Source organism: Bison bison, unplaced genomic scaffold (genome assembly GCF_000754665.1).
Source record: "Bison bison bison isolate TAMUID 2011002044 unplaced genomic scaffold, Bison_UMD1.0 scf7180017864298, whole genome shotgun sequence".
NCBI lineage: Eukaryota > Metazoa > Chordata > Mammalia > Artiodactyla > Bovidae > Bison > Bison bison.
The window spans coordinates 2,780,921-2,807,591 of record NW_011494870.1 but is presented as its reverse complement, the minus strand read 5'-3'; the positions used below and the strand labels follow the sequence as shown (position 1 = coordinate 2,807,591).

Below are 26,671 nucleotides of genomic sequence, written 5' to 3'. Positions count from 1 at the left end.
AGCGAAGTCACTCAGTCGTGTCCGACTGTTAGCGACCCCATGGACTACAGGCTACCAGGTGCCTCCATCCATGGGACTTTCCAGGCAGAAGTACTGGAGTGGGTTGCTATTGCCTTCTCCGTTAGCAATGCCTAACTCACACTGTCTCCAGCTCCCAACTCCCTATCACCTTCTTCCCCACCTATAAAATCCTCACCTGCTAGCACTCTACAACAGTTTACTTCTCTCCCTGGCAAGCTTCTGTCAGCATCTGGGGACACAGAACCCAGACACTCAGTAGACCATACCATGAGAGGGGGTAACGACTGTAAGACATCTTTTGTCATCTTACATTATAATCCAGGGCAGCAGAAAGCACAGGATTGGCTTGGCTTTCTGACGTCAAGGAAAACAAATGATACAAGACTTGGCAAGTATCCAAAGTGGCTTAGCAAGGAGCTTCCAGTATACTTGCTGAAACAGTAAGTATCTGAAAGGTTTCTTTCGCCACCCTCTCTCCATTCATCCTTGTTCTGTCATCACTAGCATCACCCTAACAAAGAATGTAAGGAAAGTAGGGCAGGAGAGAAGCACTGACAAAGGGGAAGAGAGAGGGAGGAAGAGAGAGGAGGAGGAGGGGGCATAAGGAAAACCCTTAGTATCCAATACCCATAAAAAATTTGTTTTTAATTCCCTGGCTATCACAGATAGAGGCTGCTGCTAGCATTTAAGATAAGATTAGTTGGTGTTGTGCTATCAGCACCTCCACATTTTCCCTGCAGGGATTCCTTCTGACAGGCTGAAGCTGGAGGCATGTCTCAGGATTAACACCAGCTAATGATTATACACTAAAGCTTTGGAACTGTTGGACTAATAGGATTAAGCAATGGCAGATGCAGGTCCCCGTTCAGGTTAAAAATGCACTTTTTACATTACAAAGTCAGACAGATCCCTTTGAACATGCAATGAATATGGATGTTTTCAATTATCACAGTCTTCCAGGGCTATACGATATGGTAAATTAATCCCTTTAGAACATCGGAAACAGGACAAAATAGCCTTCTTGAAGCTGAAATCCCTCGTTTTAGATTTTCTTTCATGGGGATAAGCAGCGGTACACCTCACATAATTAATCTTATTACAAACAGAGAGAGAGAGGAAAATTTTTTTAAATGTGTAAAAATTGTTTAAATATTTGAGAAACTGAAAGAAAAAGAAAAAGCACTTTGAAATCAACATCTCTTAATTAATATCCAAACAGTCAAACATACAAACATAAGGCGTGACAAGCAAAAGGCTGGATGTGTGTTGAGATGGGTTTATATTTCTCTATGCCTCAGGCTGCTAGTGAAACAAGAAGGAAAGGAAAAAAATTAAGGTTACTTAAAAAAAAAAAAATGAACAAAATATTAACTTCTAGTAGAAAGCACTATTTCTAAGATATCTGGGTTGATCTGATCTTATGTTCCAGGCCCTGGGAGGAAAGGAGAAAGAAAAGGGCATAGTGAGATATTTATATTTCGCTGCTGCATGAAAGGGTCTCTGCTTCCCAGTAGATCAAAACCATCACTCAGAATAGCTGGAACATAAATCCCCATTATTACAATTAAATGGGGCTGGTTGTGGACTTTAGTAGCAGGGTGAACCTCTGGAGTTTCATGTGTTTGATTGACTTAAGAGAGGAAGGGTGGGTACGGAGGGAAACAACTATATATAGGGAGAACTTCCCAGAGAAAGCTGTTTGAGCTGTCAGCAGGGAATGGAAGTAGTTTTACAATCATCAGAATAAAGCAGGCTTACCAGCATGGGACTGATTCTTTGAAAATTCGAAAGCCAAATATCTTAATATTTGGCCTGAGCAATTGTATTAACCCTCATTAACTGTTGATAGAATCATATTGCCGAACATCACTCCCCACTTCATGATGTGGGCCAATTAATCACGTGGGTAGTTTCTCCAACAAACAGGAATCCTGCTTTTCTTTTAATTGCAAACTGAAGGAGAAAAAGGAAGAAAAGAGACTGTACCAGGTTTCTATATTGAGTCCACATGTTATTTTTTTTTTAAAGCCTGACATGGTTTATTTCTAGGAAACCTCTTGGAGACTTCCACCCAGGATTCAAAGTCTGAACCAAACAGTTACAACTGAAGAAAAGCATGATGTAACTATGGAGCATTCACTCAGGTTCCAACATTGTGCGTCACTCAAGAATACCCAGGCATCAAACTCCTTCATTTCCCCAATGATCCAGTACAACTGGATACCTCTACCCGCTTGACTAGGATCTTCTATGAACATCAACAGTCTAAGGTGCCTGCTCAGTAAATATTAGCTTCCCTGGTGGCTCAGATGGTAAAAGCATCTGCTTTTACGGGTTCAATCCCTGGGTCGGGAAGTTCCCCTGGAGAAGGAAATGGCAACCCACTCCAGTTCTCTTGCCTGGAAAATCCCATGGATGGAGGAGCCTCATGGGCTACAGTCCATGAGGTCGCAAAGAGTCAGACACGACTGAGCGACTTCACTTTCAGTAAATAGTACTTGGACAGACTAAACTACTTAAAGATGCTAGCAAACTTCCATAAACATCCTTATTTTTTTTTAACTTTTGATTGAAAAACTCATAACAGAATGAAAGAAATTATTACTATTTTAATTGGACTATTGGGCATTCCTCTTATTTTTGTTTTTCACTGCTTCTCTGTCACTGCACAATAAATTCAGAGGATATAAACTGATTCTCAGAAAGAAAGAAAGAAAAAAAAACAAAAACTGCTCTCCCTGTAAAAGGCATCAAGAAAATTATTGTGTTAAATATGTATGTCTTCTTTCTTGGAAAAACAGAAGTTGATTATTTTTTCAAATGATCTTAATCTTCCCTAACACCGTGCATACTTTAATGGCATACATTAAGATAAGCATTACTCAGTTGTAGTGTGTGTGGGAATCACCTAGAATGACTGTGAAAACAAGTTACTGTTGCAAAGGTCTGTGATAGAGGCAATTCCAAGGAGCTTCCAAGTAACAGAAAAGCTGATGGTCCAGGAGACCACACTTTGAGTAGCAACAATTCATTAACATACCAAACCACTTAATGAATAACAAGTAACTCAGACTTGAGGAAATCAAGCATGTCTATTCCACACATTGCTCTTCTAACAAAGTATATAATGTTATCAACTTAAGAGTAAATGATGATAATCAAAACATCCCATTTCCTGGGCTTTTTCCTAAATATCAGTCTCCTGTCCATTCTACCAAGAATATTCTTAATTGGTTTAGTTATTTGCCCTCCAAAATGATATTACAATAAATTTACCATTTGAATAGCTTTTAAACCATCATCTTCATTAATTACAAGTCTACTAGAATTTTTATTATTCCTCAACCATCTTAAAAACTGACAACATTAATGTTATCATTTTCAAGTGAAGTTTATTAGAGTACTGTCACATTTAGAGGCATTTTGCATATTATATCAGTTTGATCTGCAAGATATACACTAAAAACTTTCATGAATTGCTAGATTATTTTCAATTCTAGATTATTAATTCAATTCTGATGTCAGTACCAAACCATATTCCCTTTGAAATTCTTAAATAAAACCTAATTTTCTCCCAAATTTGGTACATTTAACAATGCATATTAGGTATTACACAGCCTATAACCTGGCCCTGGGAAGGAAGAGGGCACATAGATACAATGACTGCAGATCACATCTTTGCCATCCCAATAGTTCTCATACTAGCAGAAGGAACAAAAAAACACACATTTGTAATTCAATGTCATATATGCAATAATAAAGGTAAAACCAAAGTCTAATCAGAACACAAATAAATAAACAACTGTTGAATAGCACTAGAGAAAGGTATTTAAAAGTTTTGAAGGATGAATAGACATCTAGAGAAAATAAATCTGAAAGCACATGCTGTCAATATAGAAAACACAAAAATAAATCAACCAACACTGGGTAAGAAGACCAGGATGGCTTCAAAGTATGTCAAGCTGCATATTTCAGTCCAGCACAGAACCCCTGCTGTGACACAGGTAGAGCAATTCTCTGCTTTGTTTCCTCCACCTGGCTCCCTAAGGAACAGTAATGTGGACTGTAGATGTAGGCCCCTATCTCCCTGCTCCTTTGGCTTCACCATGAGTTTCTGTCCAAAGCACTCATTTTGCATAATGCTTAGCACACAGAATATCATTGTAAAGACTCATAATCACAAGAAAGACAAGCCTACGAAAAACATGGCACAGTGGGAACCACTGTGGCACGTGCTTCCTATACTTAAGCCGTGGGTCCACAGGATGGGTGGGAGCGAGAAGAACCACAGTCTCTTCTTCCTGCTTTACACTGTGGACTCTGTGACAAACAGCAATAAAACATGGCATTACATTCCCAGGAGCTCAAGAATGACTTTAAAAGTTCATTCATTAGCCACTGACCTCACACTCAGCGTGGTCCACAGCAGTTTGAGAAGGTAAAATGGAAGGAAAGAAATGAGCGCTGCCTTCAAAGGAAGTGCAGATTAGCTGCGAAGGTAAGATACAGAGATACAGAAGCAGATGCCTGTGTGCTTGCTAAGTTGCTTCAGCCGTGTCTGACTCTTTTCAACCCATTGGACTGTAGGCTGCCAGACTCCTCCATCCATTGAGATTCTCCAGGCAAGAATGATGGAGTGGGTTGCCATGCCCTCCTCCAGGGGATCTTCCTGACCCAGGGATTGAACCCACATCTCACGATTCCCGCATTGGCAGGCAGGTTCTTTACACTAGTGCCATCTGGGAGGCCCACGGAAGTGGACACATGATAACAGATCTGACCGTTATCATTTGGAAAGACCACACACGCGAAGTGGACACCACAGATGAAAATCTTTGCATACTTGCATCAACATCACACCAAGTTTAATATCAAACCAGAAATGTTATTACATTTCTTACAATAGGCACACATTGGATATAATGACAATCACTGAACAGAGAAAAGAAAGGTTATATCAGAAAAAGTATTATTACAGTCCCTGATGTAGATTCAGGCACACAACTAGAAGAGCTCTGCTCAACAACGTGAAAACCTGCAGTTAGAATGTGTCCTTCTGTCACAACCACGTGGTTTTTAAACCAAGTTTTATTATGAACCAATGTGTCATATTCCATTTCCTTAATTGCATCCCACTGTACTCTCACACTTCCCTCTGCAATCTGCTTGGCTTGTTATGTTTGAACTATGGGCCTTTTCAACATGAATTTTGTAAAGCTGGAAATGACTGAGTCCTCTGTGATTTAAAACCCTCTGAACCATACCTTCTCTAGTGCCTAAATCACTGCTTAAGTGGCTGGCAGACACTTATTTCTAATCGGAGATGTTCATTAAATAAGTGATTAGAAAGCACGGTAGATGTGGCTAATTGTTGACGGGCCATGAAAGGACATTAAACACATCTTGTCTGAAGCTTTCACTGATTGTTAGCAATGTGTTAAAAGTTGCCCTGGTGTCTTAAACTAGTTAATGGTATTAAACTTGTGAGTAGAGTGAGTTTGACTCTGGGGAAAAACTAACTTGATATTATTTTTCTACAGGGCTCAAAACCTTTACACAAAATCCAGCCAAATGTTCCTGATTCTAGGGAACATGTTATTTTAGCCTTCATGATGATGACTCAACACTGAGCCTTACTGCTCAGTAAGATTCCAACAGAGATGACATTTTGCAATCCCCAGCAGCAACATGTCCCCTGTCTGGAGGCGAACCAAGAAAGAGTTCGCTTCAAATGAGCCTCTAAACAGCTGTCAAGTCAGAATAACTTTAAGTCATTACCTATCTGAGCCATGTTGAACCAATGACTTTTAAGTGGTGAAAATCTCCGCATCGTGTTACTAATCTCACTGGCGAGCAGTGGCTATGTCAACAATCAACGTTCCCTCTGAGTAAGCAGGCAAAAATAATACACTGCCCATGATCTGGAAGTTAAAGGACCAGTTGAGAGGTTGAGAAGTTCAGAAATGAGGAAGTAAAAAACATGCCTCCTTAGAGCTTTGCCTCTATAGAGATTCATGACAGAGTTTAAATCACAATGTGCCATGAAAGAATTCACTCCACTCTGACTTGCTAATGTTCAGCAATGCAAACCTTCCCCACAAAGACATATAAGCTGCCTTCCTCTAGTCATCTTTAACTTGGATGATGAGCTTGGACCCAATTTCCTGACCAATTAGCAGCTCAAAGTAAAGAAATGGGGAACAGCTGTAAGTCTCTAACTATGATTACTTATAAACCCTTCAAATCTAGACTCAAATAGCTTCCCTATAGTTTTGTTCAACTGATTAACTCCAACTGGTTTATCACTAAACCATTCATTTACTTTTATAATCCATTAAAGTCTTAGATAAAATGCATTTTGTGTCCCTTCTCGGGCCTTTAATAATTAGCTGTGTCTACCATGTCTTTTAATCTCTCATTTAATGAGTGTCTCCAATCTTTAATAATTTAAAAGGATATCAAGCCAAGTATCAATTAAAGGGAACCATTCTAGGCAGCATACACAATAAGTGTTAAATCAGTGGAGAAAAGCACATACAGCCCTGTGGCTTTCTACTTCAAGAGCACTTGAAAACTATGGGATTATTTCAAAATATTACACTTCGCTGCTATTTATTTTAGTTATCTTACAGGCAAAATTAAATATTAAAAAAAAATGAGCAAGAAGCATTTCATACAGATTCAAGAGAGAATCATGCAGGGCAATATCCAGTCTAATTCATTTCTAAATATATTCCAACTGGCCCAACTCACCTCCACTGGCCAAGTATACTAGATAGCTTCAGCTACAGTTTAACTACTGTTGTTAACCCTTTCAGTTTCCTGACCTATCTTAAAACTCTTGATTGTTCCAAATATCTAAGCCACATTACCTTTAAGCCAAATTACCTTACAGGACAAGGCTTCGACACACATATTTGGTTTTGGTAACAGATCAATGTTGGACCATTGGTATCTCTTCATTCCTGGAAGATCACTGGAAAAAAGTTAGCTCAAAAGGGTGGTGGCCTTCTTAATAGACCTGGAAAAGAGCCCAGGTATACCCAACCCGACTAAGCTTCAATCACCTGAAGGAGATTTTGGTAGACTATTCACAGGATAGTGAATGGTCCCCTCTCAACATCAAGGTGCAATGGTGCAATGGTCCCCTCTCAACGTCAAAATCCTTACAACGGCTTGAGGTGGTGTCTAGCTTCACACCCCATGAATTTGGGCTGATCTTGTGATTTTCTCTGGTGAAAGACACATGGCCTGAGGCCAGACCTTAAGAAGCCTTTCACATTTCTGTTCTTCTCCTGGACACTTGCCCACATGCCTTGTGAACAAACCTGTGTTACTCTGCTAGAGGATGAGAAATCATGTAGAGGAGTTAACTGTCATAGCTAATGACCCTGCTCACCTCCCAGGTGGACAGACTCAGCTAACCCAGCAGCTAATTGGTATCTGCTCATTCTTGGAAGATCACTGGAAACAGCTAATCATAGATATGACAGATCCTAGCCCCAAGAGCAGAAGAATTGTCCAGTGGAGCCCAGGCCAAATTTCTGACCCACAAATCATGAGTCAAATAATTGGATATTGTTGTCTTAAGCATTTAAGTTTTGGGGTGGTCTGTTATCCAGCAAAAGCTACATGATATAATGTCACAGATTTTACTAGTTGGCCTCCTGGGAACTTTCTGTATAAAGCAAGGCTCCAAATCACCCAATACCAACAAAACCAGATTTTCAAAGCTAGACCCATGATTTCCAAATACTCTCCACCCTGCAGTCACTATATCACTGTCTTCAGTAATTTCTCAGCTACCTCTGAATACGATCCTGACTGTTATAAAGTCTAAAATCCTATCATGTCCCACACATGAAATTTCCTCCATTAATCCCATGTATGATAGGAAAAGACTTATTAAAAAAAAAATCCTTATCAATCATGTTAATACACCATCCATAACCATTTGGATATTTCAGTAGCAGTCAGAGGATGTTTCTGGAGCTCTCAGACCAACAGCCTTCTTGGCATCATTCAGGTACACATGCAGATCACACCATCCATGTCTTCATAAGAAATTGATTCACAGGATAATAGTAGGAGTAACACATATGTTTCTTCCCTAACATACCTACTTCAATGAATAACTACCACAGAGTTCTGACACTTTCTGATGACATCAGGAGATAAGGTTGAGCTTGTTCTGGGTGCTGCTGTATCACTGAGTCATCTGGTTTTTGCCTGCTGCTGGAGATAATGATGTTGAGATGTCAGTCTTGATGTCTGTATCTTAATATGCTTAATATCTTAAGCATATTAAGATATGCACTGATGTCCTTAAGCATGGGTCAAAAAGGAGGGCATGGAATAGGACATGGAAATTAAAAAAAAAACTTGTTTCTTTGTTTCACCCAGTCCTATGAGTCCAGTGAAAAAAGACCAGCTTTCCTTGTCTCTAAATCCACAGCCACAGCTACGCTACCCCACAAGCTTCTGCCTGCATTTTTCCCCTCATCTGCATAGCATGCAATGACTTCCAAAAGATCAACTCAGATAAAACACACCCTGCATTCATACTTTTTACTATAAGTCATTTTGAATACAAATTTCTGAACCTGTCAAAAGTCCCTAAACATTGTTTTGCTTGGAAGGCTAGTCACTATTTAGAGGATCCAAAATACCAATCTCTTTTGAACATAGATATTAAAATGTACAGTCTGGCTTTGTTTTGGTTCCTTTTTGCATCTCTAAGAAAGAAATACCAGTTTCCTATTTGTTTAGAAATTTAGAAACTCTTTTTTCTTAATTTATTTTAATTGGAGGCTAATTACTTTACAATATTGTGATGGTTTTGGCCACACATTCACATGAATCAGCCATGGGTGTACATGTGTTCCCTATCCTGACCCTCCCTCCCATCTCCCTCCCCATCCCATCCCTCAGGGTCATCCCAGTGCACCAGCCCTGAGCACCCTGTCTCATGCATCAAACCTGGACTGGCAATCTATTTCACATATGATAATATACATGTTTCAATGCTATTCTCTCAAATCATCCCACGCTCAGCTTCTCCCAGAGTCCAAAAGTCTGTTCTTTACATCTGTGTCTCTTTTGCTGTCTCGCATATAGGGTCATCATTACCATCTTTCTAAATTCCATATGTATGCATTAATATACTGTATTGGTGTTTTTCTTTCTGACTTACTTTGCTCTGTATAATAGGCTCTAGTTCCATCCACCTCATTAGAACTGATTCAAATGCATTCTTTTTAATAGTTGAGTAATTTTCCATTGTGTATATGTACAATAGCTTTCTTATCCAATCATCTGCTGATGGACATCTAGTTTGCTTCCATGTCCTGGCTATTGTAAACAGTGCTGCAATGAACATTGGGGTACATGTGTTTCCTTTGATTCTGGTTTCCTCAGTGTGTATGCCCAGCAGTGGGTTGTATCGCAGTTCTATTTCCAGTTTTTTAAGGAATCTCCACACTGTTCTCCATAGTGGCTGTACTAGTTTGCATTCCCAGCAACAGCATAAGAGGGTTCCATTTTTCTCCACACTCTCCAGCATTTATCGTTTGTAGACTTTTTGATAGCAGCCATTCTGACCGGCGTGAGATGGTACCTCACTGTGGCTTTGATTTGCATTTCTCCAATAATGAGTGATGTTGAGTATCTTTTCATGTATTTGTTAGCCATCTGTATGTCTTCTTTAAATAAATGTCTGTTTAGTTCTTTGGCCCATTTTTTTATTGGGTCGCTTATTTTTCTGGAATTGAGCTGCAGGAGTTGCTTGTATATTTTTGAGATTAATTTTTTGTCAGTTGCTTCACTTGCTATCATTTTCTCCCATTCTGAAAGCTCTCTTTTCACCTTGCTTATAGTTTACTTCATTGTGCAAAAGCTTTTAAGTTTAATTAGGTCCCATTTATTTTTGTTTTTATTTCTGTTACTCTGGGAGGTGGGTCATAGAGGATCCTGCTGTGATTTACGTTGGAGAGTGTTTTGTTTATGTTTTCCTCTAGGAGTTTTATAGTTTCTGGTCTTACAGTTAGATCTTTAATCCATTTTGAGTTTATTTTTGTGTATGGTGTTAGAAAGTGTTCTAGTTTCATTCTTTTACAAGTGGTTGACCAGTTTTTCAAGCAACACTTGTTAAAGAGATTGTCTTTTCTCCATTGTATATTCTTGCCTCCTTTGTCAAAAATAAGGTGTCCATAGTAGGTGCGTGGATTTATCTTTGGGCTTTCTATTTTGTTCCATTGATCTATATTTCTGTCTTTGTGCCAGTACCATACTGTCTTGATGACTGTAGCTTTGTAGTGTAGTCTGAAGTTAGGCAGGTTGATTCCTCCAGTTCCATTCTTCTTTCTCAAGATTGTTTTGGCTATTTGAGGGTTTTTTGTATTTCCATACAAATTATGAAATTATTTGTTCTAATTCTCTGAAAAATACTGTTGGTAGTTTGATAGGGATTGCATTGAATCTATAGATTGCTTTGGGTAGTATACTCATTTTCATTATATTGATTCTTCTGATCCATGAACATGGTATATCTCTCCATCTATTTGTGTCATCTTTGATTTCTTTCATCAGTGTTTTATAGTTTTCTATACATAGGTCTTTTGTTTCTTTAGGTAGATTTGTTCCTAAGCATTTTATTCTTTTCATTGCAATGGTGAATGGAATTGTTTTCTTAATTTCTTTTTCTGTTTTCTCATTGTTAGTGTATAGGAATGCAAGGGATTTCTGTGTGTTAATTTTATATCTTGCAACTTTACTATATTCATTGATTAGCTTTAGTAATGTTCTGGTGGAGTCTTCAGGGCTTTCTATGTAGAGGATTATGTCATCTGCAAACAGTGAGAGTTTTCTTTCCAACCTGGATTCCTTTTATTTCTTTTTCTGCTCTGATTGTTGTGGCCAAAACTTCCAAAACTATGTTGAATAGTAGTAGTGAGAGTGGGCATCCTTGTCTTGTTCCTAACTTTAGGGGAAATACTTTCAATTTTTCACCATTGAGGATAATGTTTGCTGTGGGTTTATAATATATGGCTTTTATTATGTTGCTCTTTACAGCATCGGACCTTGCTCCTATCACCAGTCACATCCACAACTGGGTATTGTTTTTGCTTTGGCTCCATCCCTTCATGCTTTCTGGTGTTATTTCTCCACTGATCTCCAGTATATTGGGCACCTACTGACCCAGGGAGTTCCCCTTTCAGTATCCTAACATTTTGCCTTTTCATACTGTTCATGGGGTTCTCAAGACAAGAATACTGAAATGGTTTGCCATTCCCTTCTCCAGTGGACCACATTCTGCCAGACCTCTCCACTATGACCCACCCATCTTGGGTGGCCCCACACGGCATGGCTTAGTTTCATTGAGTTAGACAAGTCTGTGGTCCGTGTGATCAGATTGGCTGAGGTATGTTCCTTCTATGCCTGCTTTCTGGAGGGTTTTTATCTAATCGCATGTTGAATTTTGTCAAAGGCTTTCTCTGTATCTATTGAGATAATCATATGGTTTTTATCTTTCAATCTATTAATGTTGTGTATCACATTGATTGATTTGCAAATACTGAAGAATCCTTGCATTCCTGGAATAAAGCCCACTTGGTCATGATGTATGATCTTTTTCATATGTTGTTGGATTCTGTTTGCTAGAATTTTGTTAAGGATTTTTGCATCTATGTTCATCAGTGATACTGGCCTGTAGTTTTCTTTTTTTGTGGCATCTTTGTCAGGTTTTGTATTAGGGTGATGGTGGCCTCATAGAATGAGTTTGGAAGTTTACCTACGTCTGCAATTTTCTGGAAGAGTTTGAGTAGGATAGGTGTTAGCTCTTCTCTAAATTTTTGGTAGAATTCAGCTGTGAAGCCATCTGGTTCTGGGCTTTTGTTTGTTGGAAGATTTCTGATTATAGATTTGATTCTGTGCTTGTGATGGGTCTATTAAGATTTTCTATTTCTTCCTGGTTCAGTTTTGGAAAGTTATACTTTTCTAAGAATTTGTCCATTTCTTTCAAATTGTCCGTTTTATTGGCATATAGTTGCTAATAGTAGTCTCTTAGGATCCTTTGTATGTCTGTGTTGTCTGTTGTGCTTTCTCCATTTTAATTTCTAATTTCATAGATTTGATTCTTCTTCCTTTTTTCTTGATGAGTCCGGCTAATGGTTTGTCTGTTTTATTTATCTTCTCATAGAACCAGCTTTTAGCTTTGTTGATTTTGGCTATGATCTCCTTTGTTTCTTTTTCATTTATTTCTGCCCTAATTTTTATGATTTCTTTCCTTCTACTAACCCTGGGGTGCTTCATTTCTTCTTTTTCTAGTTGCTTTAGGTATAAAGTTAGGCTATTTATTTGATTTCTCTCCTGTTCCTTGAAGTAGGCTTGCATTGCTATGAACCTTCCCCTTAGCACTGCTTTTACTGAATCCCATAGGTTTTGGGTTGTTGTGTTTTCATTTTCATTTGTTTCTATGCATATTTTGATATATTTTTTTATTTCTTCTGTGATTTGTTGGTTTTTCAGAAATGTTTTGTTTAGCCTCAATATGTTTGTATTTTTAATAGTTTTTTGTTTTTTTTTTCCTGTAGTTGACATGTAATCTTACCACATTGTGATCAGAAAAGATGCTTGAGATGATTTAAATTTTTTTTGAATTTACCAAGGCTAGATTTATGGCCTAGGATGTGATCTATGCTAGAGAAGTTTCCGTGTGCACTTGAGAAAAAGGTGAAATTCATTGTTTTAGGGTGAAATGTCCAAAAATATCAACTAAATCTAACTGGTCCATTGTATCACATAAAGTTTGTATTTCCTTGCTAATTTTTCTGTTTAGCTGATCTATCCTTAGGTGTGAGTGGGGTATTAAAGTCTTCCACTATTATTGCATTACTGTTAATTTCCCCTTTCATACTTGTTAGCATTTGCCTTACATATTGTAGTGCTCCTATGTTGGGTGCATATATATTTATAATTGTTATATCTTCTTCTTGGATTGATCCTTTGATCATTATGTAGTGTCCTTCTTTGTCTCTTTTCACAGCCTTTATTTCAAAGTCTATTTTATCTGATACAAGTATTGCTACTCCTGCTTTCTTTTGGTCTCCACTTGCATGAAATATCCTTTTGCAGCCCTTCACTTTCAGTCTGTATGTGTCCCTAGGTTTGAGGTGGGTCTCTTGTAGACAGCATATATAGTGGTCTTGTTTTTGTACCCATTCAGCCAGTCTTTGTCTTTTGGTTGGGTCATTCAACCCATTTACATTTAAGGTAATTATTGATAAGTATGATCCCATTGTCATTTACTTTGTTGTTTTGGGTTCGAGTTTATAAACCTCTGTGTTTCCTGTCTAGAGAAGATCCTTTAGCATTTGTGGAAGAGCTGGTTTGGTGATGCTGAATTCTCTGAGCTTTTGCTTGTCTGTAAAGATTTTGATTTCCCCTTCATATTTGAATGAGATCCTTGCTGGGTACAGTAATGTGGGTTGTAGGTTTTCCTCTTTCATCACTTTATGTCCTGCCATTCCCTTTTGGCTTGAAGAGTTTCTATTGAAAGAGCTGTTATCTTTATGGGGACCCCCTTGTGAGTTATTTGTTTTTCCCTTGCTGTTTTTAATATTTGTTCTTTGTGTTTGATCTTTGTTAATTTGATTAATATGTGTCTTGGGGTGTTTCACCTTAGGTTTATCCTGTTTGGGACTCTCTGGGTTTCTAGGACTTGGGTGGCTATTTCCTTCCCCATTTTAGGGAATTTTTCAACTATTATCTCAAGTATTTTCGCATGGCCTTTCTTTTTGTCTTCTTCTTCTGGGACTCCTATGATTCGAATGTGGGGCATTTAACATTGTCCCAGAGGTCTCTGAGGTTGTCTTCATTTCTTTTAATTCTTTTTTCTTTTTACCTCCCTGCTTCATTTATTTCCACCATTCTATCTTCCACCTCACTTATCCTAACTTCTGCTTCAGTTATTCTACTGTTGATTCTCTCCAGAGTGCTTTTGACCTCAGTTATTGCATTACTCATTACTGATTGACTATCTTTTATTTCTTCTAGGTCCTTGTTAAACTTTTCTTGCATCTTCTCAATCCTTGTCTCTAGTCTATTTATCTGTAAATCCATTTTGTTTTCAAGATTTTGGATCGTTTTTACTATCATTATTCTGAATTCTTCTCAGGTAGATTCCCTATCCCCTCCTCTTTTGTTTGGTTTGGTGGGCTTTTATCATGTTCCTTTACCTGGTAAATATTTCTCTGCCTTTTTATCTTGTTTAGGTTGCTGAGTTTGGGGTGGCCTTTCTGTATGCTGGAAGTTTGTGGTTCCTTTTTATTGTGGATATTCCTCCATGTGGGTGGGGTGTTGGATGAGTGGCTTGTCAAGGTTTCCTGGTTAGGGAAGCTTGCATCAGTGTTCTGGTGAATGGAGCTAGATCTCTCCTCTCTGGAATGCAGTGAAATGTCCAGTAGTGAGTTTTGAGGCATCTGTGGGTTTGGTGTGACTTTTGGCCACCTGTATTTTTGTGCTCAGGGTTATGTTACTGCATTGTTGGAGAATTAGCTTGGTATGTCTTTCTCTGATACTTGTTGGCTCTTGGGTGGAGCTTGGTTTCAGTGTAGGTATGGAGGCTTTTGGATGAGCTCTTGTTGATTAATGTTCCCGGGAGTCAGGAGTTTTCTGGTGTGCCATGGTGTTCTCAACTTTTGGATTTAAGCCTCCTGCCTCTGGCTTTCAGTCTTACTCTTACAGTATCCTCAAAACTTCTCCATCCATACAGCACCAATGATAAAACATCTAGGTTAATGGTGAAAAGATTCTCCACAGTGGGGGACACCCAGAGAGCTTCACAGAGTTACATGGAGAAGAGAAGAGGGAGGAGGGAGATAGAGGTGACCAGGAGGAAAAGAGGGGGAATCAAAAGGGGAGAGAGCAATCTAGCTAGCAATCAATTCCCTATTTGCTCTCCACAGTCTGGAACACTCAGAGAGGTTCATGGAGTTCCATAGAGAAGAAAAGAAGGAGGAAGGAGATAGAGGTGACCAGGGGAAGAGGAAGGGGAGTTAAAAGGAGAGAGACCAATCTAGCCTGTGATCAGTTCCCTAGGTGTTCTCCACAGCCCAGTATACCCAAAGAGATTCACAGAGGTAAGTAGAGAAGGCAGAGGGAAGAGACAGAGGTGACCTGGGGGAGAAAAAGGAGATTTAAAAGGGGAGAGAGCAATCAAGCCAGTAATCACACGCCTAAGTAAAAATGGGTACTGAAGATTGGATTCTTAAAGGTACAGAATTGATAGCAAATACCAAAAAGCAAAGATTATAAATCTAGAGTAGAGGTTAGACTCTCAAAAATACAATATTAAAAAAATAAAACAAAATTGTAAAAGTTATAAATACATATATATATATATGAAATTTGCTTTAAAAATAGGGTCTTTTTTGCAAGGTAATAGTTTTAAAAATGAAAATTCAAGGGGTAATAAATAACTTACAAATTTAAAAAAATAAAAAATAATAATAGTAAAATATATCTAGGAATTTCTCTGGAGCTATTGAGGGCAGTGTGGGGTCAGTTCAGTTTCAGAAAGTTCCTTGTTCCAGCTTATACTTCTCAACGTCTATAGGTCCCTTCCAATGTAGCCAATGCTAATTACAGGGTTTTAATCTGTTGCACCTGTCACTTCCAAAGTGGTTCCCTCTTCTTTGTTTTTTTTGGCTTCCTCTGTTTGCAAGTCTTTTCAGTATCTAACTTCCTCCCTGACACAAGGGGGCGAAAGTGGGCATTTATTTAGGCTCATTTGTTCAATTGTGCCGTAGGGAGGGAGGAACACTGCAAGCAAATATCACTGGTGTGTGTGGGGAATGTGTGTGGGGAGTCCTTGAAGTGTCTGCGCCACACTGGATTTGCCCACCCTCACGGTGTGTGTGCTTTCCCAGTCTACACTGCTCAGGCTCCAGGTTGCTCTGCAGGGGAACTGTCTAAGGTGGGCCCTGGGTTGCATGCACTTCCCAGGTCTAAGCCACTCAGGTTCAGGTTCTTGGGTACTCCACAAAGGCACAGACTCGGTTGGGCCTGCGTTTTGTGCCCTTCCCAGGTCAAGCAGCTCAGGTGACCAGGTGCATGGTGAGCACACACTCCCCAGGTGGGACGGTGCACCTTATCACCTCCCCCATTCCAGCTGCTCGGTTTCCTGGGTGCACAGCAGAAGTGCCATCTCAGGTATGCTGTATGTGTCCTCTGGGGAGGTGATCTCTGGCTGCAACCCTCCTGGCAGATGTCAACCATCCAGAATCCCAGGAAGACTTGGTTAGCAACTGGGAGCCTGCTAACATTTTGGTAGAGGATGCCATCTCTGGGGCCAAGGTTGCCCCTTGCCTTCTGGCTCTGGCTGTCGCCTGCCTGCCTCCTGTCCTCCAGCAGGGGATGAGCCAGTCCACTGCCGGCTAGCTCTCCTCTGGTATTCGCTCAGTCCTTTGTTCTGTGAGCAGCCCGGCAGTGCCTTATGTTAGAGCTTTTCCAGGAAAGTTCTCTCTCTCTCTCTCTCTCTCTCTCTCTCCTCTCTCTCCTCTCTCTCTCTCTCTCTCTCCCCTCTCTCTCCCCTCTCTCTCCCCCCTCTCTCGATATCCCATGGCTTGGGTTGCTATCTCACGTTAGCTCCCTCATATTGCCCTCAGGGCATTCAGGCCTGGTCCTTACCCTAAGCAATGCAGCCCGAGTGTCTGGGCTACTTCTCCACTGGGAGTGGCAGTTAGGCGGGTAATCTGTGGCTTTTATTTATTTATTTTTTCCTCCTGGTTATGTTGCTCTCTGAGATTCCAAAACTCCCCACAGACCCACTGGTGAGAGGGTTTCCTGGTGCCTGGAAACTTCTCTTTTACTACTCCCTCCCCAGGATGGGTCTCTGTCCCTAACTCTTTTTGTCTCTTTTTTTATCTTTTATATTTTGTCCTACCTCTTTTGAAGATAATGGGCTGCCTTTCTGGGTGCCTGGTGTCCTCTGCCAGCGTTCAAAACTTGTTTTGTGGTATTTTCTCAGCCTTCAAATGATCTTTCAATGTATTTGTGGTGGGGGAATGGTCTCCCTGTCCTATTCTTCCACCATCTTATAGAAACTCTTAATAGCTTTTATCTAAAACAAAATTAGCCCTCCTGATATTTCCAAAGATGTAGAAAAAATTAAAAAAGCCATTAGTAATCTCACTGTAAATGTGAAGACATAGAATGGTGTATGTGGCCATGTGTAAATTAGGAAAACTATAATGCAGGCCTCCCTGGTGGCTCAGACAGTAAAGAATCTGACAGAAATGCAGGAGATCTGGGTTCAGTCCCTGGGTCAGGAAGATCCCCTGGAAGAGGAAATGGCAACCCTTGCCAGCATTAAGGACAGAGGAGCCTGATGGGCTATAATCCATGGGGTCACAGTCAGACACGACTAAGCAATTAACACTCTATAATGCTGGTTTGTTCTGAAATTTGTTCTTAAAATAATCATTATCCATTTAATAAGCCAAATTAAGGCAAGAAAAATGCCAAATTTACTGTTCTGCTTATGTTATTTACTGTTTATGACAACCAAACAAGCCTATATCTGAAACAGGAAAAAGTTCAGTTCCTCTCAAAACTGTATCTCTACTATGTGTCCAGTTTTACAAAAATGGGCATATTTTTACATAACACAAACTGTAATAATAGTGAAAACTATTCACTGGATACTTACCAGCACATACTCAAGCATTGTGCTATGCTTGTCAAGCACATTTAATTGTCTCATCTAATTTTAATAACAACCCTGTAATATAACCATCATTATTTGTTTCCTTGACAAAAAATAAATAAAAAAATTAAACACGCAGCAATTGCTCACTATCACACAGTCTGATCTTCTGACTCCAAATGTATCTCCTTAATGGTGAGATCTCATAGTACAAAAGAACATTAGTGTTTCTGAAAGTAGATAATATAACTATGAGTGACTTATTTTGCTTCCTATAATATTATTATACTATTTTCTAAAAACTAGTTAATTTCTAAAATCCAGCTTTCCAATCTCTGTAGAATAAGATAAACTATATCATTTTCCTCTATACACTAAACTCTCTGGCTCTGTTGGCACTGATTAAAGTGCAACTTTTTGTAACATCTCATTACAAGTTGCTTGTTGACCCAAGATGACCGAGGCATGAGAGAATCATGGTTTGGTTCTAAACTCAAGAGATACAGCACAGATGTCTCTGAAAGTCAAGGGGACACCATGATGTCTTGCCTTTCAAATTTCCCTAACTGTATTCCCAGAGACTGAATTCCCACAAGACTGGCCAGGACATAAACAGTCTTAAAATAATAAAATGGTCAAAGAGTTCAGGACACAAATGGCATATACAACATCAGGAAGTGTACTCCTTCCTCAACTCACCTAGCCATCATACTACTTCTAGATTGCAGGGTTTTCCAGTTATTTTTAACAGCATACACAAAATGTTTTCCAGACGTGGCTTCTTCTTTTTTTTGGCAAGAAGAGTACTCTCATCTCATAGATTACTTAATAATTACAAAGGTAAACGTGTACCATTACATAGGGAGATATGGTGATCACTACCATAACCAAGTGATGAAGCTTAGCAATACCAATAACTGGACAACTTGAAGTTACATCTCTGTTGTGAACCAGTAAAAAGTACGTAGGGAACTCAAACAGTGTTCTTACCAAAAACACTGACATGAATCTAAACATGAGGAAACATACACGGGGGACACTTCACAAGGCGACTTACTTGGACTCTTTTAGTTAATGACACAAAAAACAACTAAATAAAAATGGTGGAGTGAATGGTGTTCCAATTAAAATTGACTAAAGGCAAATAATAATAACTTCTGTTTTAGAAATAAGTAGATTTAAATAACATTTTTCTTCAGGCAAATGGAAACTATGTAAAGGTGTATATTGGATAATATTATTGAATCAATAATTTTATGTATAATGATTGTATTGTGGTTAATAAATGTCCTTATTCATAGCAGACAACAGTAGGTATAAAATGTTATGTATATGACTTTCATATGACCCAGGGAATAATACTTCCAGAGAGACAAATGTATATATAGAGATAAATGAATACATAAGCAAATGTAGCAAAATATTAACAGCTGATGAACCTTCATAAGGACATGTGATGGTTGATTGTACTCTTTTTCATCGTTTTTGTAGTTTTGAAATTTTTTACTATAAAAAAAGAGAGGGAAAAGAGAGTGAATATCCAAGGTGCTATATGTTAAATGATTTCCCTTCTAAGTACTAACAACTATTTCTCACCACCAAGACACACACATAATGGAAAAACAAAACAAAACTGAGGGTCTTTATTTGGCACTAATAATGTGACATTCACAGATTTTTGGAATTAGGACTTGGGTATCTCTCAGGAGCATTATTCAGCCTACCTTAAGCAACACTGTGGTTTTGCCACGCCAGTAAATAAATGAGTGAGGGGCAAAAGACTGATTATATGATAGACCATTGAATTAAACTTGATAAAGACACTTTTGTTGTTCAGTTGCTCAGTTGTGTCCAACTCTTTGTGACCCGATGGCCTGCAGAATGCCAGGCTTCCCTGCCCTTCACCATCTCCCGGAGCTTGCTCAAACTTATGTCCACTGAGTCGGTGATGCCATCCAACCATCTCATCCTCTGTCATCCCCTTTTCCTCCTGCCTTCAACCTGTCCCAGCATCAGGGTCTTTTCTAATGAGTCATCTCTTTGCATCAGGTGGCCAAAGTATTGGAGTTTCAGCTTCAGCATCAGTCCTTCCAGAGAATATTCAGGATTGATTTCCTTTAGGATGGACTGGTTTGATCTCCCTGAAGCCCAAGAGACTCTCAAGAGTCTTTTCCAACATCACAGTTCAAAAGCATCAATTCTTCGGTGCTCAGCCTTCTTTACAGTCCGACTCTCACAGTCATACATGATTAGTGGAAAAACCACAGCTTTGACTATGTGCACCCTTGTTGACAAAGTAATGTCTCTGCTTTTTAATACACTGTCTAGGTTTGTCATACCTTTTCTTCCAAGGAGCAAGCATCTTTTAATTTCATGGCTGCAGTCACCATCTGAAGTGATTTTAGATCAAGAGATTAGTGAGAGCAATAAATGTGAGGGGTAGGAAAATGCAGGGCAGTTTAAATTGAAGGAACTTTGGTATCTAATATGGTTGAGAGGAAAGTAGGAGATTGTGGTAAGAATGAGATGATTGAAACATTCTGGAAGGATGAGGCTGAAGTAGAATGGAAGGGAGAATCCTTGGAGAAGTCAAGAAACTGGAATTCACCTTTAGGTGAATTAGGAAAATAAGCAGGATTTCTGACAAAGGTAGTATAGGGCAGACTGATTTTGAGCCAGGAACTGAAACTTTATGGTGGTAGGACAAATGTATTTATCTTTGGGTTTACGACACATGGACATGGAGTGACAGAGTTAAATTATTTTGAAGTTTACTCATTCTTTTACATTCTTATCACAGCATAGGTGAGTTCTATTATAATTGAAGTACTTTCACTGCTAGTCATGTTTTATATTTTAATATCATTACATTATCATGTGGAATGAAATTTACCGTAAGCCTTAGACCTGCTTCAAAATAATTTATGTTGAAAATCTCAGTGACCTCAGATGACACTTATAATGGACTATTATCTAGACAAGTGCTACCTGAAGTGTGGTCCACAGTGTCTTTTGCATTACCTAAGAGCTGGCTAGAAATGCAGAACCCCAGGCTCCACTCAGACATCCCGAATGGAAATCTCCGTCCAAACAAGATCCAGGCAATTCACATGCAAATTAAAGGTTAAGAAACACTAGATGGGAAAGCTGAGGAGCGTGTCAGCAATGAAGATTCATAATATTTTTGGCCACATCTGTAGGAGGAAGAAATGAGAATTTCTGTCAAAGGATTTTTCCCTCCCACATTGCAACCAATAAAGGTGATACAATTTAAATAATTGTGGGGGAGCCGAAGCATGAGTTTAATATTCATCTGAGGCCAAGTTTCAATAGTGATACTGGAGCTCAGACACAAACTGGCAAGGTAGTTTTAAAAGGCAAGACTGAAAGGTCTCCCATCAGGGCCTGGCTTGGTGGCCTCCCTGAGCACTGTGAGACGCACTAAGGGGAGGACCCTGTCCTGCGTCAGTGCATCCCCCACAGAGACGTGCATGTACCTCGAGGCAGTGACGTCATCTTTCTCACACAAATCATTATTCTTCCAATTTCCTAATCTATTCATCTCCAGATGAGCTTTGGTATCTGCTGTTTCTTGCTGTTGTGTGTGCCAGTAGATTTACAAGTCCTCGAGCATGCATTCCAGATGAATAAAATTGGTAGGATACAAAGTTGAAAGGAAAGTTGGTACACTGCAAATTTAGATTATTTACCAAATAGGACATTAGCCACCATACATGCAAAACACATTATGATATTATAAGGACTTCACATGTTTTCAAAAGGCATTTTTAGATAGAGATATCTGTAGAATAGCTGCCTAACTCTAGTTCCTGAAATCTAGCCTGGTTGGAATTTGTTCCTCAGCTAAAAACTTAAAAAAATGTTACCTGTGTATTATTGCTAGGCCAAGGTATTTATCCCAAAAGTGAAGGCTGTGCTTTCTTTTATCAGTTATTCTGAATTGCTTTATCATAAGTCTAATATGAAAGTTATCTCTTAATTTCTATTGATACATAATTTGTGTTATAAGGTTGTCATAAAATTTGGAAGCTTATATTTCAATATTCTTGGCACAAAGCATTTAAATTACAAAAACATAAAAGAAAAATAACTCACACAAATTTACTTATTTTGTGTTCTTCTCATCAGTATGAATTTCATAAAGAACATAGTGACTTTGCTATACAGGTTATTTATGGTTTATACCAAATCTGTTTTCAAAGTGATATGACCTGATTATGGTAAATAATACATCTATAGTAATATTAAAAGTAGAACAAGTTATCAGAATATCGAAAACCTGGAGAGAGATGGGGAGATAAGTACATTAAATATATGAACTCATATACTATTCAAAAGGGAGAATTAAATCTCATTTGGGGCATTCTGCATCTTACATATAATGGGAAATACAACGGGCTAAACAGTGTTTCTCTCAATTTTTTATCTTATACCTGAACATTACCCCCCTGAAACATTTAATTTATTGCATAAGTTTTACTGTACTATTGTTCATTGTCTGTAATAAGATCTCTGATATGAATAAGAAGGATTCATTTTTGTGGCAATGCTATATCAACATGAAAAGCAGACTGTACCCCTCCTCCGGCTTGATATACTTCAGGGCCACATTGGTTTCTGGGAGGATTATTTGAAAGAACATGTTTTGAGATTTAATGACTAACATGATAGTTTTAGTAGATACATTAGAAGATGACAAGGATGGGTGTCTTTGGAATCACATTTATGATATTTCAAATATGACTAGTGAAGTGAAAGTTGCTCAGTCGTGTCCGACTCTTTGTGACCCTGTGGACACAGTGGATACAGTCCATGGGATTCTCCAGGCCAGAATACTGGAGTGGGTAGCCTTTCCCTTCTCCAAATACAACTAACTTGCCTTTATAGAGCAGAGATTTTTGAGATACTTTCAGTAATAAACACTGCTTCTTGATATCTTCAAAGCTGTTGAGTAATGCTGCTTAATGCTTTTAAAACAGTCATCAAATGATGTTTTGTGCTCAGGAGACAAGTAAAAATGATTGGGAAGAAATCTGTTTTATCATTTTCATAATTGGCTTTTAAGTCTTCTTTAAAAAATTTTGCTCTAAATATTTTCAGATTTGTAAAAACTAATCAGCAAATACAAATCTACAAATTGTAGAGCTTGTACTTAATCCCAGTACTGGTCAAAACCCGGTGAAAACATATAATGATTTAAACAATTATACAGAATAATGGCTGGGGCACCATTTAAGTTGGCTGAAGGCGCTTTTTAATTCATTTAATTACAGATACATTTTCCATTTCAAAATGAATCTCATTTTCATCCTTGCCTCCACAATCATGGTACCAGCGACACATCACTCCCTTGTAGCCAGCTGATCAACTATTGCCCTCACTTTAACATTCTTTGGAAAGCTGTTTGTCTTAACTCTCTACCTCCTCTCCAAAAGTTAACTCATGTAGAGCTACAGATAAAAATGTTAACTAGTGTTTGATTAGCCATCTAGACAGGGCATTCTTGCTTAGCCAGGCTGAATTTCACTCCCTTGCTTAAAAAATAATAAAAAGATAATAAGTCATGTTAAATAACAAGGAAAATACTTAATGATTTGGTATTTCGCTATTATATAAATTCACTTGGGCTGTTAGTATTGTAAGTAGTGACAAATGTAGGCCCATAAAGTACCAGCTGGTAAGTCATGGAGACTGCAAGCCTTTCTGGTTCTTGGTCTCCTTATAGGGGGAGAGATAGACACATTCCTTCTCAGACGGAGATCCCCTGTCCCTGAGCTTCTCCAGGAAGAGGGGCATGGGCAGATATTCCTGGAGCCACAAGGGTACAGGAGCTTGATCTCCATGAATTCTGAGAACCAGAGTCCCAGAAAGTGGCCTGTAAGCTAAGCACTGTCCCAGAAGGGAATGGAATTCTGCAGGCCTGTTCCCTGCTTTTCCCGCTCTCCCCTTCACTCACTATGAACGCTGAAGAATTCTCAGGAAACGTCCAGGCCTCAGAAGCTGCTTAGCTGGAGATCAGTTGGAGGCTGGATTGGAGTTAAGAAGGAAAGACTCCAGTAACGCATGAACAGATCAGCATCCCCACAGTCACCCTCCAGCCAATGCCCCTAAAAACCAAAATTCTGCCTAGAAAAGCATGTTTTCTAATCCCCCCACTACTGGTGTGGATTCAAACTTATACCTCCCCATTTTTAGTCAGTTTTGCAGCATCGCCCTCTCTGCAAAATTGTTACAGAGCACCAATTTGAATTCAGCATTCCAGCACCCATCACTGGAGTGTGACACAGCAGGGTAAGGAATCAGAGGTTTCAAAGAATCAGACTCCAGCCCCTGCTACCCTCTAAAACAAACCCCAAGGTGCTCAGGATCTTAGGGTACTAGACAGAAGTTTCCAGGGATCAGGAATTTATATTATACCTTCCTATGAATTTGAGTGAATATAAATACAATGGAGCAGCCATCACCTTACAAAACCTTCAGACAAATGGCTGTTTATTTCTTAGACTAATTTGAATGATTACAGTCATCCCATAAAGAAACCAGAAACTAAATATCTCATCCAAAACATCCACCCCCTGCACACAGAGTAACACAGGAAAGCAGCAGAGCATAAATCACAGTTGCCTTCGAAGCTTTGAAAAATCTGTGAAAACTCATAGCCATGGTTTGTTTCTAGATCATATTTTTAACCTGATTCTGAGAACTTTAAGTCACTCATTCAGAACTGATGTGGGAACAAAAACACTTCTAACTTTCTAAACTTGGAAAAGTTCCTTTAAAAAAATAATAATAATAATCCAACTTTCTTCCAGTTTGGAAGAGCCTAATTTACATAAATCCCCTCGCTCCCACCTTACCTCTGACAGTGGAATTCTAAACAAAGCAATCAGGCTGGCAGATGAGTCACATTTGCTTATTGTATTTTACGCATGCATGTTAAAAAATGGTACTAGCTCTCTCTTGTTATTTATTGGTGTCAAGAGGTACAATTTAAAAATCCTGCTCTTTTTTTTTCCTCTCCTGTGACAGGCAGATTGCTTCCCCCGACACCTCCCTGAGAGCTTACTAAATATTTGAGCACTAAGAAATCCTAATTTTTCCGCTTAAAACTAACTGGAAACATTTGTTTTAACTTTTTAGACAGAGAACCCTTTTATTTGGGGGGCTTTCAGGTTTTGGAATAAAATGATTTTAGGTAAATTAACTGCTAAAATTACTGTTATTATGCTTATAAAAGCTGCTAAAAATAATCAGTTCATAGGGCAAAAAATTCATATATTATAGCATTTTCTTCCTGACAGACATTTCAGAAATTTTGCCTAGAATAGATGCGTATATTTTTAAGTTATAACCGAATTAAATTACCAAGAAAATGACTATTACAGCCCTAAATCTTTGAAGCACTGGTATTTACATAAAGCTGGGCTTTCCAAACACTTAAAATGATAAATGCCCAAAGACAATTTGAGCCATTATCTGTCTGCCTTTTTTCTAATCCAACTCAAGAAATATAAGTAAGCAATAACAAATGCCAAGTTGGTTTCTTTTTTATTCTAAACTTTTTTTTTTGCTTTATTGAGTAAGTGTGTCCCTTCCTGGATTGCATCCTGGCCACCCACTACCTCCTCTCAGTCCTCTTTAGGGCAGCAGCTATTTAAACATGAAAAATAGAACTCTTCCAAAAGACAAATCTTTGCTCCTGTTTTCAAGCATGGAGGCAACCACTGGCAGCAAACACGAATGGTAATGAAAAGAGTCATTTGGAATTTACTTTATTTTTCCCACGTTTAGAAATCAGCAAGATGCTGATTGGTGCAGCCACTACAGAGGTAACCACAGCAGGGCAGTGCATCCTCATGCCAAGTGCACGTCAGTTCAGTTTGTGTCTGATCGGGTTCTCAGTGTTTTGCTCTTTCCCTTGTGCCATGGCACAGTGTGGCCCATCTATTCTTCATTTCCAAAACATCAGCTGTATGCTTTTCCACTTAAATATGCCACCCACCTCCAAAAAAATAAAAGGAGGAATAAAACCTTGTTTTATAATTTATTGCAACATTTTCCCAGAGAGAGAAGAAACTCTACCTTATTACCTAAATCTCATTTCTGTCAATTTCAGCCTTTTCCTTCCATCTTCTGAGTAAAAATACAAACTTGGTGAAATATAACACTCAAATTATTTTTTAAAGAAATATTCAAAAGTCTAATTCAGTTCTTTTGAATTATTTAAAGTTGCCTTATATGTGTGGAATACTTGACAACTTATAAATATTATTTCATATACAATTTCATTTGACTGTACTACCAGCCTCCAACTAAGGTGGTAGAGACATCATCCCCAGGTGTAAATAAACAAACTGAGGTTTTGAGAAGAAAGCTGAGTGCCGAAGAATTGATGCTTTGGAACTGTGGTTTTGGAGAAGACTCTTGAGAGTCCCTTGGACTGCAAGGAGATCCAACCAGTCCGTTCTAAAGGAGATCAGTCCTGGGTGTTCTTTGGAAGGAAAGATGCTAAAGCTGAAACTCCAGTACTTTGGCCACCTGATGTGAAGAGTTGACTCATTGGAAAAGACTCTGATGCTGAGAGGGATTGGGGGCAGGAGGAGAAGGGGACGACAGAGGATGAGATGGCTGGATGGCATCACCGACTCGATGGACATGAGTTTGAGTGAATTCCGGGAGTTGGTGATGGACAGGGAGGCCTTGAGTGCTGCAATTCATGGAGTCGCAAAGAGTCGGACACGACTAAGCGACTGAACTGAACTGAACTGAGGCTTTGAGAAGTTCAATGACTTGCCTTAAGAAAGTAACCATGTAAGTTCACAGTCAAGACTAGTATCAGCTTTTTTTCTGAATCCTAGGCCAGAGCTGTCTACTCCAACACACTCTCTTTCTTCCAAAGTCCTATTTGGTATTTATTTACTTTGA

At 38.9% G+C, this 26,671-nt stretch overlaps 1 long non-coding RNA gene across 1 annotated transcript; it reads left to right on the top strand.

Moving 5' to 3' along the window:
• Positions 1-93: 93 nt before the first annotated feature.
• LOC104996782 lies at positions 94-15,707 on the top strand. The gene is made up of 3 exons (XR_826243.1): positions 94-120; positions 356-361; positions 15,627-15,707. It is a non-coding gene; the product is annotated as an uncharacterized LOC104996782 (long non-coding RNA).
• The last annotated feature ends 10,964 nt before the right edge of the window (positions 15,708-26,671 follow it).